The sequence below is a fragment of the Mastomys coucha genome, unplaced genomic scaffold (genome assembly GCF_008632895.1).
Source record: "Mastomys coucha isolate ucsf_1 unplaced genomic scaffold, UCSF_Mcou_1 pScaffold5, whole genome shotgun sequence".
Lineage (NCBI taxonomy): Eukaryota > Metazoa > Chordata > Mammalia > Rodentia > Muridae > Mastomys > Mastomys coucha.
The window spans coordinates 87,515,642-87,532,979 of record NW_022196911.1 but is presented as its reverse complement, the minus strand read 5'-3'; the positions used below and the strand labels follow the sequence as shown (position 1 = coordinate 87,532,979).

Sequence of the window (17,338 nt, the reverse complement as noted above, 5' to 3'; positions counted from 1 at the left end):
TGAAGTAGCTACTTTTAACTCTGTTGTTTTTCAAGTTAAATTAATATAGACTTTATTTCATATATGCCTGCCTGCACAACTGTATGGCGATTTATCTTAGTTTATTAACATTGGAATTGTGATGGCTCACTTGAGAGGTTTATACTTTCATCTTGCCACAAAAGTGTTTCCCATTATATTCTATCCACTGATACCTTCAGTAGATGTGATAAAAAGGGATTCCCTGGCATCATCTTGAAGAGTAATATTACTTATGATAACAATTACTCATTAACATTCGATGAAGACAAACTCTGTGTCCCTGAGTTCCTTATCTAAACTGGGCAGCATAAAATAACTAACCCTGGAAACTGGAGTGTGTCTTCTGAAGGGGTTTGCTTTTGAGTAACAGCAAGGATGCATGACAGGTATGACTTATTTCCATTCTTTCGTTTTTTTATTCTTTTCTCGTATGTTACGTTTGGACCCCAGTTTCCCTTCCCTTCTCTCCTCCAAGTCTTTCCCCCACCTTCTCTCTAGCCCAGATTTACTTCTCCTCCATTTCCTTTAGAAGAGAACAGGCCACTCAGGGAGGGACAAAGAAACATGGCATAACAATGTAAGGAAAGACTAACCACCAACCCTCATATCAAAGTTAGATGAGGCATAGACGAGGAAGAAGAGGGTACCAAATGCATGGAAAAGAGACACAGCTCCTCCTCCCACTGTTGGGAGTCCTAACGGGACAGCAAGCTGCACAACCATGACCTATGTGCAGAGGATCTAGGTCACATTTATACAGGTTCTCTAGTTGTCGGTTGTCGGTTCACTCTCTGTGCTAAACCACAAGCCTGCCACTGAGCTATACTCTTTGCCCATTAAGATGTTCAGAATGCATATATCTTCTTAATCAACATTCCTGGTTTCCCAGATGAGACTCACTCTTACTATTGGTATAATTTGGTACAGAAATACAAATGATACTTCACATCTATTTAAAATTGAGCCAATTGCTAAATCAAATATTTTCAATGTGTCTAGTAATAAGAATAAAATCTCATTTGCCTTTAGTGCTATAAAACGTTCTTTCCTCAGACCCTTTTTGTGATTTTTAATTGTAACCTTGAATCACAACTCAGACACTTTCATAATATTAGACAAGAAATAAAATATTTAATTGTATTCAAGGTGCAAAATATCTGATATCATTTATTAAAATGAAAGTTAAATATCCCAGAACTGTCCTGAGTTTGGGAAGGAATATATAAACTATGCTCTATTTTATGACAGAATGGATTTAAAATTTATTAACTATACAAAATATGAATTTAGATGAGCATATGAGGTAAAACATGAAGCCATTTTTTTGGTTTGGTATTTTTTAAAGTACAGCATTTCAAATTTTATAGTTTTATAGTAATTTTATTATAGGAAAGCAGTTCTATATACAAAACCAGTTCTATAATATTATCTATTCATCATTCAGCTTCTATGACTGTCAGCTCATGCACAATCTCATTTTGTATCTGTGTTCCTAAGCACGTTCCCTCCACAGTACTTTTTTTTTTAATTCTTCTCTTATATATTATATCCTGACTGCAGTTTCCCAGCCCATCCATTCTGTGCCCCACCTACTTTCTCCCCTAGACCCAGGTCTCCTCCTTGACATTCAAAACACAGCAGGCCTCCCAGAGATATCAACCTAACATGGCTTAACAAATTATAGTAAGACTAGGGACAAACCATCTTATCGAAGCTTGGTGAGGCAACTCAGTAGGAGGAAAGTGCCCCAAGTTCAGTCAATAGAGTCAGAGACAGATATCCACCCCCACTGTTAGGAATCGCACAAGAACATCAAGCTATACATCCTAAACATATATGCAGAGGACCTAGCTCAGATCTACACAGGCTCTTTCACTGCTGCTTCAGATTCTGTGAGCTCCGGTTGGTTGATTCTTTGGGCCTTAGTCTTCTGATGCCCTTGACCCCTCTGGCTCCAATAACACTTCCCCCTCTGCTTCAGGTTGGTTCCCCCAGCTCCACCTAATGTTTGGCATTGTGTCTCTACAACTGCTTTCATCAGTTGCTGTGAAAAGCTTCTCTAATGTTGATTATGCTAGGCTCAGGTCTACCAGGATTACAGAACACCACTAGAAATCATTTCACTGACTTCTCTTTTATTCTTTCTTCCTTATTTTTTTTTTTTTTTGCCTGTCATGTTTGGTTCTATTCTAGATCTCTGGGATGTCTTGTCACAGTCGCTGGTTCCCAGCTCTCCAGGCAGTGTCAGGCATGGGCTGCCTCTCATGATGTGGGTCTCAAGTTGGACCCAACATTGGTTGACCATTCCCACATGTCATTACCACAGTTACACAATCATATCTTGCAGGCAAGAAAAATATTCAAATATACTAAATTTAAAACATAAATAGCAAATTAAAAACAAAAATATTAACTGTATTATTAAAGATAAATATTCAAGCATGCAAAATTTAAAATGAAAATATCAACTATATAAAATGGATCATTAGAGATTCAGATTGCATTTTAATCCTCATTAAAATATGATCAAATCAATGTTAGCATGATGATTTTGTAGATAAAGCTCAATTTCTTCCGTTATTCACTGTGAGTATGTGTACATTTTTTATATGTGTAAGCTAAAACTTGTCTGTACATATATTAAAAAAATTGGTCAACATCAGCGGTCTTCCTAGGACATTCTCTGCTTTATTATTTTTGAGATAGGGTGTCTTACTGAACAGCAATTACCTACCCCACCAGTCCAACTGCAAAGAATTCAGGCCCATGCTGCAGCATTGATGCAATTTTTGGTCCTTTTGGTAGCTACCAAGCATCAAAATCCATGTCTCCATATTTGCACAGATAGGATGTCACCTATTGAACTGTATTCCCCTCCCATTATATTTTTTACAACCATTTAATAGCTCAAGTATTTCAGATAACTACTACAATAATTGCAGCTTTCAACATCTAGCTCATTATGACTATAAAAGCAGTTGATCTTAATTATTTGTATATATTTTTGGATGTGCATACTGGCCTAGTCATTAACATTTCTTTCTGATCCTACAAATGATCTGTCCAACCATACTCTCAGAGGTGCATTTTCAAAACTACACATGTTGAGCTGTGCACATTCCCAGCCAAGGACAAATATGGTAAACCTGTTATTTGTCTCATTTAGCAATATAAAGCATGACACATTTGTGTGTGTGTGTGTGTGTGTGTGTGTATGTGTGTGTGTGTGTGTATGAAGTGACTGAATTTTTGCTCCTAGATATTATTTGTAAGTGTTGTGCTTAAAACTGTCTCACCATAAAGAAAAGAAGGCCAAGGTATGATTTTATAGTTCCAATTAGGAAAAATATGTGTATCCTACAAAGATATGTTCAGACATGAATTATGGTACTACTTTAGCTTTGAACTTAATTTTAATGAGCAAAGGCTATATATTGATTAGATGTCTCTAAGCACAAACATATTTTTTAAAGTTTTTAAATTGCTCAGCTGGCAAATCTGCTGGGACAAGAGATACTTTGGGACCTACCCTCATATTTTACACAGGAAAAATGATGCTCAGTTGGATGCTTCAGTATATAAGGCAACTTTATAAAACACAAACTATAATTTGAATCTCATGTCAGACATAATGTCAAGACCTGCAGATCTACAAATTTAAAGTAATTTAGAGTGCTTTATATTGCCCTGTATGCCTCAGCTACTATGAGGAACCATTGCTGATGCCACATTAGGTTTTTAGTATTCTGGAACTATGAATCAAAGTGTGAAGAGAAGTGTAAAAACAGATAAAGCTGCAGAAAAAAAATACATTTTTTCAGACTGTAGCAGGCATGGAGTATGATGCACACATGTTGCTAACTAGATTATGCATATTAGAAAAACGTGCATATTTTTGTTTCTCAGACTGTGTGACCTCACTTAATATCATAAATTCCAAGTTCATCCACTTTCCTACAAATATGGAAATTATATTTTCCTTTAGAACTAAAAATTGTACATGTGTATGTGTGTGTGTTTGTGTGTGTATGTGTGTACCAATTTCCATCAGTCATTCATTTGTTGATAAACAACTAGGTTGATTCTAGTATATTGACACAGTAAACAAAACAACAATTAACAATAGGGTTCAACTATGTCTATTGTAGGACATAAAGTTTTCTGGGTATATTCCCAGAAGTGCAATAGCAGGGTCATACAGTAGTTCTATTTTTAATTTTTTGAGGAATCTCCAAAGTGATTCACAACATTAATCTATTAATTCACACCCCCCCCCAAACAATAGTGCATAAGGGTTCATTTCTCTTCATATCCTCTCCAACATCTGTGGTCACATTTATTGATCACAGTCATTCGTGAAGTCGTATCTCCAAATATTTTAACTTGCCTTTCCTTGTTGACTAGGGATATTGAACAACTTTCAAAATATTTATCGGACATTTGTGGGTTTTTTTTTTCCTATCAACTTTTGTTTCTTTATATTCCATGTTCATTTCACTTTCTCATTTACCAATTGACAGTGCTATTCCCTCGGTACTTAGTTTCTGCAATTGTTTGTAGAGTCTACGTATGAGCTCCTTGTCTGGAGTGTGGTTCATGGAGATATTCTTCCATTCTGCAAGCTGTCTATTGGCTCTGCTGAATGCTACCTGTGCAGTAGTGGTGTCCTTGTTGCTGTTGTTTTTTGACTTGGTGTTTACTTTTCATGTCATCTCTTCTGAATGAATAGGTGTTCTCCTCAAAAGTTCTTCCATGCCCCAGTATCTTGAGGAGGATCCACTATGCCTTATAGAAGTTTTATTTTCTAATTAAGGTCTTTGATCCAATTTGAATAGACTGTTTTTTATACAAAACAGGACTTGAATATAATTACATTATTTTTCAAGTAGAAATCCAGTTTTGACAGCACAGTTTGTTGAATATGTTATCATTTCTCGGTAAATTGTTGGCCTCTTTTTATCAAAAATATGAAGTAGGAAGAGTGTTGTCTCATTACTCCTAGGCTATCTATTCTACTCCATTGATTTTCCTGTGTTTATGTCAGTATCGGACTGTCTTTAATGTCATCACTCTATAGTATAATTTGAAGTTGGGTATTGTAACACTTACCACATTTTTCTTACTCCAGAGAATTTTTTTTGACTATGTGAAGTGTAAGTTTCTGAATATGTCAAGTGATGCAGACTCACGTGGTGTTTTACTTAGGCATACTCAAATGGTGTTTTTCTGAGCCAAGACCCATGGAAAGACACGTGATGTTTGGAGAGAGTACAAACTTAACTGACAGTGGCAGTGTGCTTGCATAGCTAGCCTTGCAATTGTTAGTTGGTCTCACGTTTTCATGTTTGCTGATCTTCACTTTGTTAATAGAGCCAAGGCAGAGACTTTACCTGGTGTACTTGTTCTGGTCACTCCTGCTGACTCAGGCCAATTTGGAGGAGGCCTGGCCATTTCTGCTGGACCATGCCACCACTGCTAATTTATGCTTAGTACTCTGACTCTACTGAACTGGACCGCTGCTATCCTGACAATTGGAGATTAGAATCACCTCAGAAAAACTACATCTAAACTGTTCCACATCCCCTTATCACCTTTGGATGGTAGACTAGAAGGAGGATGTCAAAGCATTTAAGAACCCTTATAAAAAGGAGGTTTTTAAAAATCCAAGCCTACATCTGTGGTTGATTTTGGTTACCTATAAATTTTTGTGTAGTTTCTATAATCCTTGAAATATGATATCATTATTATGGCAGGTACTGTATTAAATCTAAATATTCATTTCAGTAGGTGCTATTTCACAATATTAAGCCTGATAACCAAGGGGCATGGATTATATTTCCTTAGTATAGTATCTTCTGTTATTTCCTTTTATGATATCTTGGATTTTCACTGTAGAAGTCTTTTATTTCTTTGATTAAATATAATGCTAAATATCTTCTATTTTGAGCTTCTTTGAATATTATATTTTAGCTTATTTTTAACATTACATTCATTTACAAATTGAGGGTATTTTGTATACTACATATTCTATACACATCTATGTATGCATATGTATACTCAGTTCTGCAACTTTCTTGTTTTTTATTAGGTCAAATGTTTTTATTTGACTCAATATGGCTTTATAGTCAAAGAATAATGTCATCTACAAATAGGGAGAGTTTAATTTATTCCCTGTCTATTGTTATATGTTCTATGTCTTTCTCTTATCTAGTGACTATAGCTAAGACTTCAGGAACTATTTCAATTATAAGAGGAGATAATGAGCACCCTTATCTAATCCTTATTTTAGAGGAAATATTTTCAAACTCCCTATGCTTTGTGTAATCTTGGCTAGAGGTTTATTTTTTTTCCCTTGTTATTTTGAGCTATGGCCTATGTATTCTTAAAGTCTCTTGAACTTTTTGTCATGAAGACATATATGCCAAATGCTTGTTCAGTGTTAATTGAAGTGAATAATTGACTTCATAGCTTTTGTTTGGTCAATGGTACAGGTTTGTGTCTGTAGTACTTTCATACATTATTTAAGATAATAAATGAACATGGAAAGAAATTTCAGGATCAAAGTTTTACCAGGTACAGCTTGGTTATACCCATAGGACTCAGACGGTGTTCATTCTTGGCAATAAGTCTTCCAGATGGAATTCTGTCCCTGAATTTGGCAGAAGATGGAGATTTCCTGGCTTTATGGCAGTGAAGAAGAGTTCAGAAAATCAGGCTTGTTAGCTTCCTCTTTCTACTCTGTACCCTCAGAATCATCATTGGTGATTCTTGCCCTGGCTGATGTTTTCTCCTACGATCACTTCAAAATGATAGTCTGGATTCCATTTTCCTAGACTTTATTAGCCCCCCAGTAGAAATGAATTACTGGTTTCACTGTTACTCCAGTTTACCTCTCCATGCACTCTACTCTTTGCATCTTTTTGGCTTCTGATTCTATTTTTTTCTGCTTATGGGTCATATCTTTTGCATTTTAAAATGCCAGAATTCTTACAAAAAGCAAATATTATAGGTTTTAAAATTAGTGGGTAATTTTGTTTTATTTTGTTGTTGTTTGTTGGGAACCATGAGAGCCCTGAGACAAATACCCTGCCCCAGCTAATTGAGAACCCGGAGATTAACATCCTGCCTGACAATCACAAGGATGTGAACCCTGAGATTAACATCCTGCCTGACAATCACAAGGATCCGGCTTGGCCCTGGGAAAAGAACATTCATGGAAATCCACCCCCTCTCTACCTGTCATCCACCCCCTCCTCACCTGTCACACTGGAGCTCGACCCCAGAAGAGTTTGTAACCCTCCATCTCCCTCCTTCCTCTCCCCCTCCCCTCCAAGATTTTTGCTTTAAATATGCTCGGCTGAACTAAGTAAACGGCTCTTGACAAGCAATGCTTCCTTGAGTCCTGTTGTCTCTCTCTCTCGCCCATTCTTTATTCACAGGTTGTGACCCTCCTCGTTCCCCACCAAATAACGTGACCTGCAGGCCAGGTCAGTTGTTTTGTTATCAATTAATGAGAAGTAGTTATTTTCAAATCTATCAGTTAATTTTGAATATGTTTTCAACTCTCATAGAATACTTCAAAAGGATTTCCATGTCTATGGCAAATTTGCCCCATGACTAAACAGTGTCCTTGGAAAGATTCAGTAACAAGTTCTTTCCATGATGACTGATAAGAGCAGCAAGTATTCACACCTATGAGCAACTTATCTTGGTGCTCAAACAAAAATTCAAGTAGTATTTTCTTTGGGTCTCAAACCCCCCCTCTCTCTTTCTTTCTTCCTTCCTTCCTTCCTTCCTTCCTTCCTTCCTTCCTTTCTTTCTTTCTTTCTTTCTTTCTTTCTTTCTTTCTTTCTTTCTTTCTTTCTTTCTTTCTTTCTTTTTGTTATTTCGTTCATTTCTTTTTTTTCATTTTTACCTTTTCTTTTTTGTTCAAATTATTTCGTTTATTTATATTCCAGTCATTCCCCCCCTCAGTGCTCCCTCCCACAGTTCCTCATCCCATTTCTCTTCCCCCTTGCCTCTGAGAGGATGTTCTGTTCTTCACCCCAACCAAGTCCTCTCCTTCCCTGGGGCTTCAAGTCTCTAGAGGATTAAGCACATCTTTCCCCACTGAGGCCTAACCAGGCATACCTCTGCTAGATTTGTGCCAGGGACCTTGGATGTGCCCAGGTATGCTCCTGGTTGGTAGCTCAGTCTCTGAGAGCTCCCTGGGGTCTCAGTTAATTGATACTGCTGGTCTTCCTAAGGGGTTGCTCTCCCTCAGCTTTTTCAATCCTTCCTCTAATTCAACCATAGGGGTCCCCTTCTTTAGCCCAATGGTTGGGTATGAGAATCTGTTTCTGTCTCAGTCAGCTGTTAGTAGGGCCTCTCTAAGGACAGTCATGCCAGGTTCCAGTCTGTAAGCACATCAAAGTATAGTAGTGTCAGGCCTTGATGTTCCCCCATGAAATGCATCCTGAGTTGGACTGTTCATTGGAACTCCTTTCCTTCAGTCTCTTCTCCATTTTTGTCCCTACAGTGATTTTAGACAGAAACAATTCTGGGTGGGGAATTTTGACTGTGGGTTAGGAACCCTGTCCCTCCACTTGAGACTTGAGCCCTGTCTATCTACTGAAAGTAGGGTGACATTAACCAAATCTCTCTCTCTCTCTCTCTCTCTCTCTCTCTCTCTCTCTCTCTCTCTCTCTCTCTCTCCCTCCCTCCCTCCCTCCCTTCTCTCTCCCCCTCTTCATTCTTCTCACTTTGACTCTTTGTACATAAAGTCCCATTTTCCAAACCCAGAAAATACATACAGACTCTGCAAGATTTACATATCCAAACGCAATAACCTCATTATGCACTGGAAAATACCAGGGAGCAGTTTGGGTCTTGGGGACCTAAGTCTTAATGCTGTCCTGACAGACAAACAAAATCATGAATATTGATCAGTTTTCTAATTGTTTGAGCAGGCAGGGGGCATTTACACCCTTACTCTGTCATAGTTGGAAGAGAAACTGGAGCCTCATTTCTAATTGTAGAGTAAACCTTAATTTTCTTTAGAAATTGAATTTCAAGTCTCTATGGGACAATGAAGAAAATAGCATTTGCTTTATGGTTATTAGCCTCCCCCAGTGAGTTTTTCTAGCTCCATATAAATGAAAGCCAACTTTGCCTGCCCTCAGGGCTCTGCTTCTGCCCCTTTCCCTACAGTTACAGTGTCATTGCATAAGGATCAGTAACCATACTACTGGATGGTTTCCAAAGCTCAAAAACTCACTGTTTTTAAAGAGACAATAAAATGCACATTGTACCTTTTTCTTGTATATTATTTGTTCATTGCAGTGCTTTAGAAGGAAAAATTGAAATCGCCCGATGAATATTCTTTGAGAAGATAGCCATGACCTCCAGACCAAATCTTCTCATTCAGAAGGACTGTACAAATCAAGTTTGTATAATTCAAATATAGTGCACACCTGGAAATCTTTGTACTGTCCTGGGTCCTTTGAGTGCTTGAGTATTGCCATTAAAATTACAGAACTGTCTTTGAGTAGGATTTCCATAAAATAACTGCAAAGGTCTGATATCAGAGATGCATGAGACTTTTTCTAGGAACACTTGAATCCTGTTCTATTCACTCCAGGTAGACAACTGATGATAGACTGCCATGCCCACTCATCTACTCCAGGAAAGTCTGCAATATCAGGGGTAAAAGCCTGATTAAGGACAAGAGGCATTATGACTTCAAAGGGAGTTTGTGCCTCCTGGGTATTCAGTCAGTTGTTGGCATCTCCTAACTCAGACATGTTCCAGATTAGTCTTTCCAATCGTCAACATGCCTTCTTATTCAGGCATAAAAGTAACCCAAGAAATGATTCATAAATGGCTAAAACTTAAGATTGGGTGTTGTTTCCTGGCCAGCACAGCATTCCAATATATCCCAATTTATTACCTAGATATCCTTAGCTTGGAATTTTTCACAAGGAAGCTGCCTTATCAGATAGGATGTCCTCAGAGTTAGCAACAGAGGTCAGGCACCATTGCTTACTGTTAACATAGTTAGAATTCTCAGGGCAGTCCCACAGAAGACAGAACTGTTTTACATACCAGAGTAGTTGAAGGGCTTCTCTCACTTAAGGGCATTAGCAGGAACTGCTAGATTGGAGCTTCCTGGTGTTTGTCTTCAGCAGACCCAAAGAATTAGCATGGGAATACCAAAATAGCCCCAGTGGAGAGGGCACCACTGCTCTTCCCCTTCACACCTGGATACCTGATCTTACCAACCTTGATGTAACCATCCCTGACCTTGATGTGACTGTCACCTGCCTATATTCACCATTTTCTGTATACCATATAAGCCTGGTTTTCACTTTGTGCAGGGCACTTAGACTGGAACTAGAACTTAGATGGACTAGGACTTAGGCTTAGATTCATTCATTCAGATTCAAGCTTTGAGCTTCATGCAGTCTGGACCTCCCCTTATCCCTGCCCCGCCGGGGCCCAGAGTGCTTGGGCCTGGGGGGTGCAGTGCCTGTCCAGAAGAGGTGGCTGCTTTAGACCCAGTGTGTTTCAGGTGGCCTCAGATGTACCTCAACTGCTGAGCTGCTAGATTTCTCATTTCTCCTTTGCAATGACTGTAAAAACTTCATGCCATTTTTAAGAAATACATTCAGACTCAGCACTTCCTTGTGTGGACTCTGTCTGTCACTCACCCCTGAATTTTTTGCCCACCTGACCAGAACTCTCATCCCTTGGAACAAGAGGTCCCACAACAAACACAGTCCATGGTAATAGACCAAAGTAGGGATTTTACCAACAAAGTCATTGGCTTACATATAGGAGTATGGAGAAAAGGTTATGCATAGGAACATGGATGACTCACATGACTCTGCTTACCAAGGAAACGACATTATACTTCATTATACTTCTCTAATCATTGTAGTTGCAAACTACAATACTCATAGCGAAGTACAAGTATCAATGACCATGTAAAGAAGACTTACTACCACACACAGCAGGGGCAGGACAGCTATTCCAGGATTACCTTTGTAGTTGTTTCATCCTCAGAGAGTTCAGTTCAGTTGCATGTCACATCATACATTTGGGGTTCATGCAACGGCTTCCCCAAAATTCATTCCTGGCCATTGTGGTCCCATTCAATCATCATTTGTTCTGTGAGACACTCTCTGATAAAATATGAGGGAAAAACTCTTACCAAATAAGAAACCAATAACAAACAAAAGCAGTGATTCTATCAAAATCCAAGTTGGCAAACCAATGACTTTATTAGATTAGTTTACAGGAGTTTGGGGGGAAAGATTTTTAAAGGAACAAAAAAACAAAACAAAACAAACAAACAAAAAAAAAACTTCAAATCTTCAAATCCAGTATCACCAAGAGCTTTCCCTACTTCAGACCAAGTTACTATTCTTGAAATCAGTATCCTTGGAGTCTCTGAAAGACTTGCAAGACATTTGACAGGCCAGATTTTTATCTACCTGGAGATTTCCTGCTTTGATAAACCTGTGGAGTAGTCTTGTGAATATTTTTAGTTTGAGGAACTTCTTAAGACTTGTATAAAGCTAATACCTTGAGTCATAAACCTGCCCCTCCCTTGAGGCTTGAAAAATTTAAGTTTAGGGGAATTTTCTGCATAAAGGTTAGTTACCAAAATAACTACATCATGTAATGAATGCTCTTAAGGGCTCCTTCATATTTGAAATTTGTGATTATTTTTAATTAGAAAGCCTATTTCAAAAAATTTCCAATTGACATTTTTATTTGAATAGTGAGAAACTCATCTCATTTTTTCAGGACAAATGAGATAAGATATTTAGTGCATGAAATTCTAGGTTGACAGAGAAATAAATGATTTAGCCACTTAAAAATAAAACAAAGACAAGAAGATTACAGAAGGGTATTTTGTTTGGTGACATCTCAACTAGGCAATAAAATGGTATAACTTCATTCATGTATTTGCTGCATGGTGAGTACTTTCCTTTTTGTTACAAATCTAGATTTACAAGAAGCCAAATTTTTACAGAAATCTAACAAATCAAAAGAAAAAAGAAAAAAAAAAACAATGATTTGGGATGGCCAATAAAGTTGACAAAAGCTACCATTTTATCCACAAAAACAAAACCTAACAAAAGTCTTCTCAGAGTGATTAAAACTTCTTAAACATCTTGAATGTGACTCCCTGCATTTCACAGACAAAAATGAAATCCTATAATGTCTAAGTAGAGCAATGGAATCAGCATCCCCATAGGTACCCATTTCAGTTCTTCTACATTGCTTCTCAGACTTGTGCTTGAATTATAAACAGCCACTGGGATTTCAGAAGAAATACTTTGCAATTAGAGTTATGAGTTGATATAGAAAGATAAAAAGAGATGTCCTATTAAGAAATTAAAGTTATATTACATTCTGTGAAATAATATGTAGTTATCAAAGAGAAATATATGCCAACTCAACACAAACAGACAAAATATTCTCTGGCCACAGAATCTTCAATTATCTCCTGAACTGCATTTAGATGTAGAATTATGTTGGGAAAACCAACTGAATTTAAGTACTGTATTATTTCATACAACTTCACATTCATAAGGAAAGTATAAGGAAATTGTGCTTTCTATTTTTTTTCCCTCTGAGTAATATCTCTTCATCTACAAGTTGAGACAGATACTTGAAGTAAATACAATAAATAAGAATATACTGAGTGCAATCCTATTTATAATTAAAGAAACCTCCTCAGGAGTGAGTTAGCATATCTTGGTATTAAGCACAATATTGTTCAGGAGCCAATTGATCTTTTAGTGAGCTTCATTCACGTTGTTTCTATGGTTGTTCATAAAAATGATATTTTGTGTTAATGGCATGTACCTTCCTTAGACTTTGAAAGTCTTTAATCATCTGGTTGTTTTATTTCTCTCCTTTCTAAAATATAGAGTAACATGTAAATTTCAAGTTGTATTCATTTCATAGAGTACATATTAGAGGTGTTGAACTATCCATATATTCCTGAGGTACCAAAGATCTTAAGTTAAGAATAGTTTACCTGTAAGAAGAATGGTTTAATACTACAGATTAATGTATATTGTTCATTAAATCTATTATACAAGCTATCAAATATAAAGTATTTAGAATAGTTTGTTCCCTAATATTGTTCAATGAGTGGGAAATAAATTTTAAATCTCAAGGTATAATGAATATCTCATTTTCAGCAGCTTCTCAAATGTTACTCTAAGGATACCTAATATTTCTTCTTTAGTAAAAGAGAAAAATGTTTAATTTAATTCTACTAATTAACCTGTTCCATATATGCTTTAAAGTTCAATAATTTACAGCAAAGTTGGATTATTGAAATTATCTTCCACAGTGCTCATGGTGCTTTTGCTCAAATGTGCTTATCACCCATAAGCAGTGACATTCTCCATCACTTTACTACCAATAAAGACACAGTAGGGCTATTACTCCGTTCCAATTCTAGAGTCCAGCCTCTCATTCTCTTTGCTATGCCATTGTTAGGTAATTTTACCCAACCTTCTAATACTCACATCTGGGATGATTCACTTATATTCTTCGGGTAGACATGCATGTCTTTTTGAGGAAAAGTCTTTGAGTCATCCAAGGTCAAATTTCAAACCTAGAAAAGAGAAAAACTCCAGTCAAGTAAACATCATAATTTTTTTCCTGTATGTGTATACCAACTGAAGTTTTTCATAAGGTCATGAAATATATAAATTATCATAAATTTTCTCTGTCAAATGAACTTTTTCTTCTATATAAGCCCACAGCAAAGGCTAGGAGGCCAGAATTTTAATATATTTAGTCTCTGATCATATTTAAGAGGTTATGTATTTTGTGAATCAAAATATTGCTTACACCTTTCTCTTGCCTTATTATGGTTCAATTCAGAAGTGCTGTAGATAAATATTTATAGTTAGGTTTTGAATTGTGCATCTATGTTTAGAATATGTAGAGATGATTAATACTGTTGGTTTCTTTGAAACTCAAAAAGAGTTTTTGTGGAGTGGGAATGTGGTTGGCAAGCAAAGGATTGGAATGAGGTATTACCTGGTATCCCTGGTGCAGCTAGTCTGCAGAAAAGCAGAAAGAGAGTTGTGGTACTGAAAAATGGAAACTAGGGTGAATGTGTTTACTGTTCTAAAGATGGAAATGCATTTAGAGTTCAGTATCCTCAGTCATCAGAGAAATGCAAATTAACTCGAAGATTCCATTTTACACCTATCAGAATGGATAAGATCCAAAACTCAAGCCTCAGCTCACACTGGGGAGGATGTGAAGGAAGGGGAACACTTCCTCATTGCTGGTAGGAGTGCAAACCTGTACAACCACATTGGAAATCAATTTTGTGTTTTCTCAGAATATTGAGAATAGGCTGACATCAAAACCCAGCTATACCACTCCTGAGCATATACCCAAAGGACACTACATCCAACCACAAGGATACTTGCTAAACTATGTTCACAGAAGCTTTATCCATAATAGCCAGAAACTGATAACATCTTAGATGTCCCTCAACAGAAGTATGAATAAAGAACATGTAGTAAATTTATACAATGTACTATTACTCAGAAGTTTAAAGTATAATATCACAAAATTTGCAAACAAAGAGATGGAACTAGAAAGAAATCATCCTGAAAGAAGAAACTCTGACTCAGAAAGACAGATGTGGTATCTCCTCCCTTATAAGTGATTATTATTATCTCTACCGTTCCACAAAGGCATTTCATCAACCATGCTCATAGCTACTTTATTCACAATAACCTGAAGCTGGAAACAACCTATATGTCCCACAACTGAAGAATGAACATAGAAAAGTTGGAACATACACAGTGGAGTATTATCTCGCTGTTTAAAAGAAGGACATTGTGAAATGTGTAGGCAAGTGGATGGAACTAGAAAAGATCAGCCTGAGTGAGGTAACCCAGACCCAGAAAGACAAAACTGGTATGAATTCAGGTATAAATGGATATTAACCATAAAGTATAGGATGAGCATGCTACAAACCACAGACCCAAGGAAGCCAAAGTAACAAGGAAAGCCTAAGGTGAGACTCTTTAATCTCACTGAGAAAGGGAAATTGAATAGACATAGGGGATGGATGCATGGAGGGGGCTGGGTGGAGGAAGGGGTATGGATGGAAAGAGGGGGAGGTTAGGAGGGGAAAGGGCAGAGGGAGAGAGCACTGGGACAGATAACTGGAATGTGGGGAGGGGTGTCTCTGGGAGAGCTAGAAACCAAGGACAATGGAAACTCTCAGGAATCTATGAGGGCGACCTTAGCTAAGACTTCTAACAATGGAAGATATAGAGAACAAACCATCTCCAGTAACCAGATATTGCATGAGGGGTTAGGACATTGTACTGGCTAGTTTTGTGTGTCAACTTGACACAGGCTGGAGTTATCACAGAGAAGGGAGCTTCAGTTGGGGAAGTGCCTCCATGAGACCCAGCTGTGGGGCATTTCCTCAGTTAGTGATCAAGGGGGTAGGTCACCTTGTTGGTGGTACCATCCCTGGGCTGGAAGTCTTGGGTTCTATAAGAGAATAGGCTGAACAAGCCAGGGGAAGCAAGCCAGTAAGAAACATCCCTCCATGACCTCTGCATCAGCTCCTGCTTCCTGACCTGCTTGAGTTCCAGTCCTGACTTCCTCTGGTGATCAACAGCAATGTGGAAGTAAGCTAAATAAACCCTTTCCTCCCCAACTTGCTTCTTAGTCATGATGTTTTTGCAGGAATAGAAACCCTGACTAAGATAGACACCAATCCAGCCACAAAACCTATTTTTATGCCAGACAATAGTGGCACATGCCTTTAATCACAGCAGTTGGGAGGCAGAGGCAGGCTGATTTCTGAGTTTGAGGCCAGCCTGGTCTACATAGTGAGTTCCAGGACAGCCAGGGCTACACAGAGAAACCCTGTCTCAAGAAAAAAAAAAACTTTTTTATTTATTTTTATTCTTTAATCCATTTTTACAGTCCAGATTTCATCCCCTTCCTGGTCTGCCTCCCCCAACAACTTCCCATCACATACCTCCTCCCCCTCTCCATCTCTAAGAAGATGTCTCCAAGCCCCCACCCCACCTCACCACACCTTCCCACTCCTTGGGCCTCAAGTCTCTCTAGGGTCAGGTGCATCTTCTGTCGCTGAGGCCAGACCAGGCAGTCCTCTGCTGTATATGTATCAGTGGCCTCATATCAGCTGGTGTATGCTGCCTGGTTGGTCAGCCACAAAAGCTTTGATCCACAAATTTTCCTGCCTACAATATGTACAGGAATAAAGACTGAGCAAAAATTGAAGGAATCACGAATGATTAGCCCAGTTTGAGACTCCATGAGAGGGAATCCACTCTTGGCACTATTAATGATATTCTGCTATACTTGCAAACAGAAGCCTAGCATGACTGTCATCAGAGAGGCTTCAGATAGCAAATGATAAAAACAGATAGAGAGACCCACAGCCAAATACTAAGCAGAGCTTGAGGAATTCTGTGCAAGAGGGGTAAAGGATTGAAGTAGTCATGGGGAACAAGGACATCAAAAGAAGACCTACAGAATTAACCAACCTGGGCCAATAGGGGCTCATGAGACTGAGCCACAAAGCAGAGAGCATACAAGGGATGAACCTAAGCCAGAGATTTTATATATGTACATACACATATGTAAGAGATGACAACTGGGTCTTTATGTGAGACTCCTAACAGTGGGCACACAGTCTCTGGTTCTTTTGCTTGCCTTTGGGACACTTCCCTAGGTGGGCTGCCTTGTTGAACCTCAAAAGGAGAAAATGCACCTAGTCTTACTGCAGCTTGATACAGAAAGGGTGGATGATATTCAGGGAAAGCCCCCAATTTTCTGAGGAGAAAGGAATGGCAAGTAGATACAGCAGGAGTGGGTGACTGTGAGAGAGGGACTGGGAAGAGAGGAGAGTGGGAAACTGCAGTCTGAGTATAAATAAATAACTTAATAATAAACTAAATAAAAGATTTTTACAATGCTTGGCTAGGACCTAAATAACTACCAACAGACATTTCTGTTTGAGACAGCATCTCAGGTATCTCAGGCCTGCCTCAAACTCACTATGTAGTTGAGGATGGCCTTGAACTTATGATTCTCCTGCCTCCTGTTGAGTTTTAAAAATTGTATTTGAAGTAATTTAAGTAGGCATTCAAAATTGTGAATTAGATGTTTTAAAATTTCTTTTTTTTTAAAGATTTATTTATTTATTATATGTAAGTACACTGTAGCTGTCTTCAGACACACCAGAAGAGGGCGTCAGATCTCATTATGGGTGGTTGTGAGCCACCATGTGGTTGCT

General features: G+C 38.0%; 1 long non-coding RNA gene across 1 annotated transcript in view; it reads right to left on the bottom strand.

Moving 5' to 3' along the window:
* The window catches only part of LOC116078464, a 31,498-nt gene that overhangs the window by 7,757 nt on the left and 6,403 nt on the right, over nt 1-17,338 (bottom strand). Inside the window, exons 4-5 of the long non-coding RNA XR_004113557.1 lie at nt 13,554-13,642; nt 11,042-11,183 (exon numbers count right to left, since the gene is read on the bottom strand). This is a non-coding gene — a long non-coding RNA (uncharacterized LOC116078464). The remainder of the gene's footprint in view (nt 1-11,041; nt 11,184-13,553; nt 13,643-17,338) is intronic.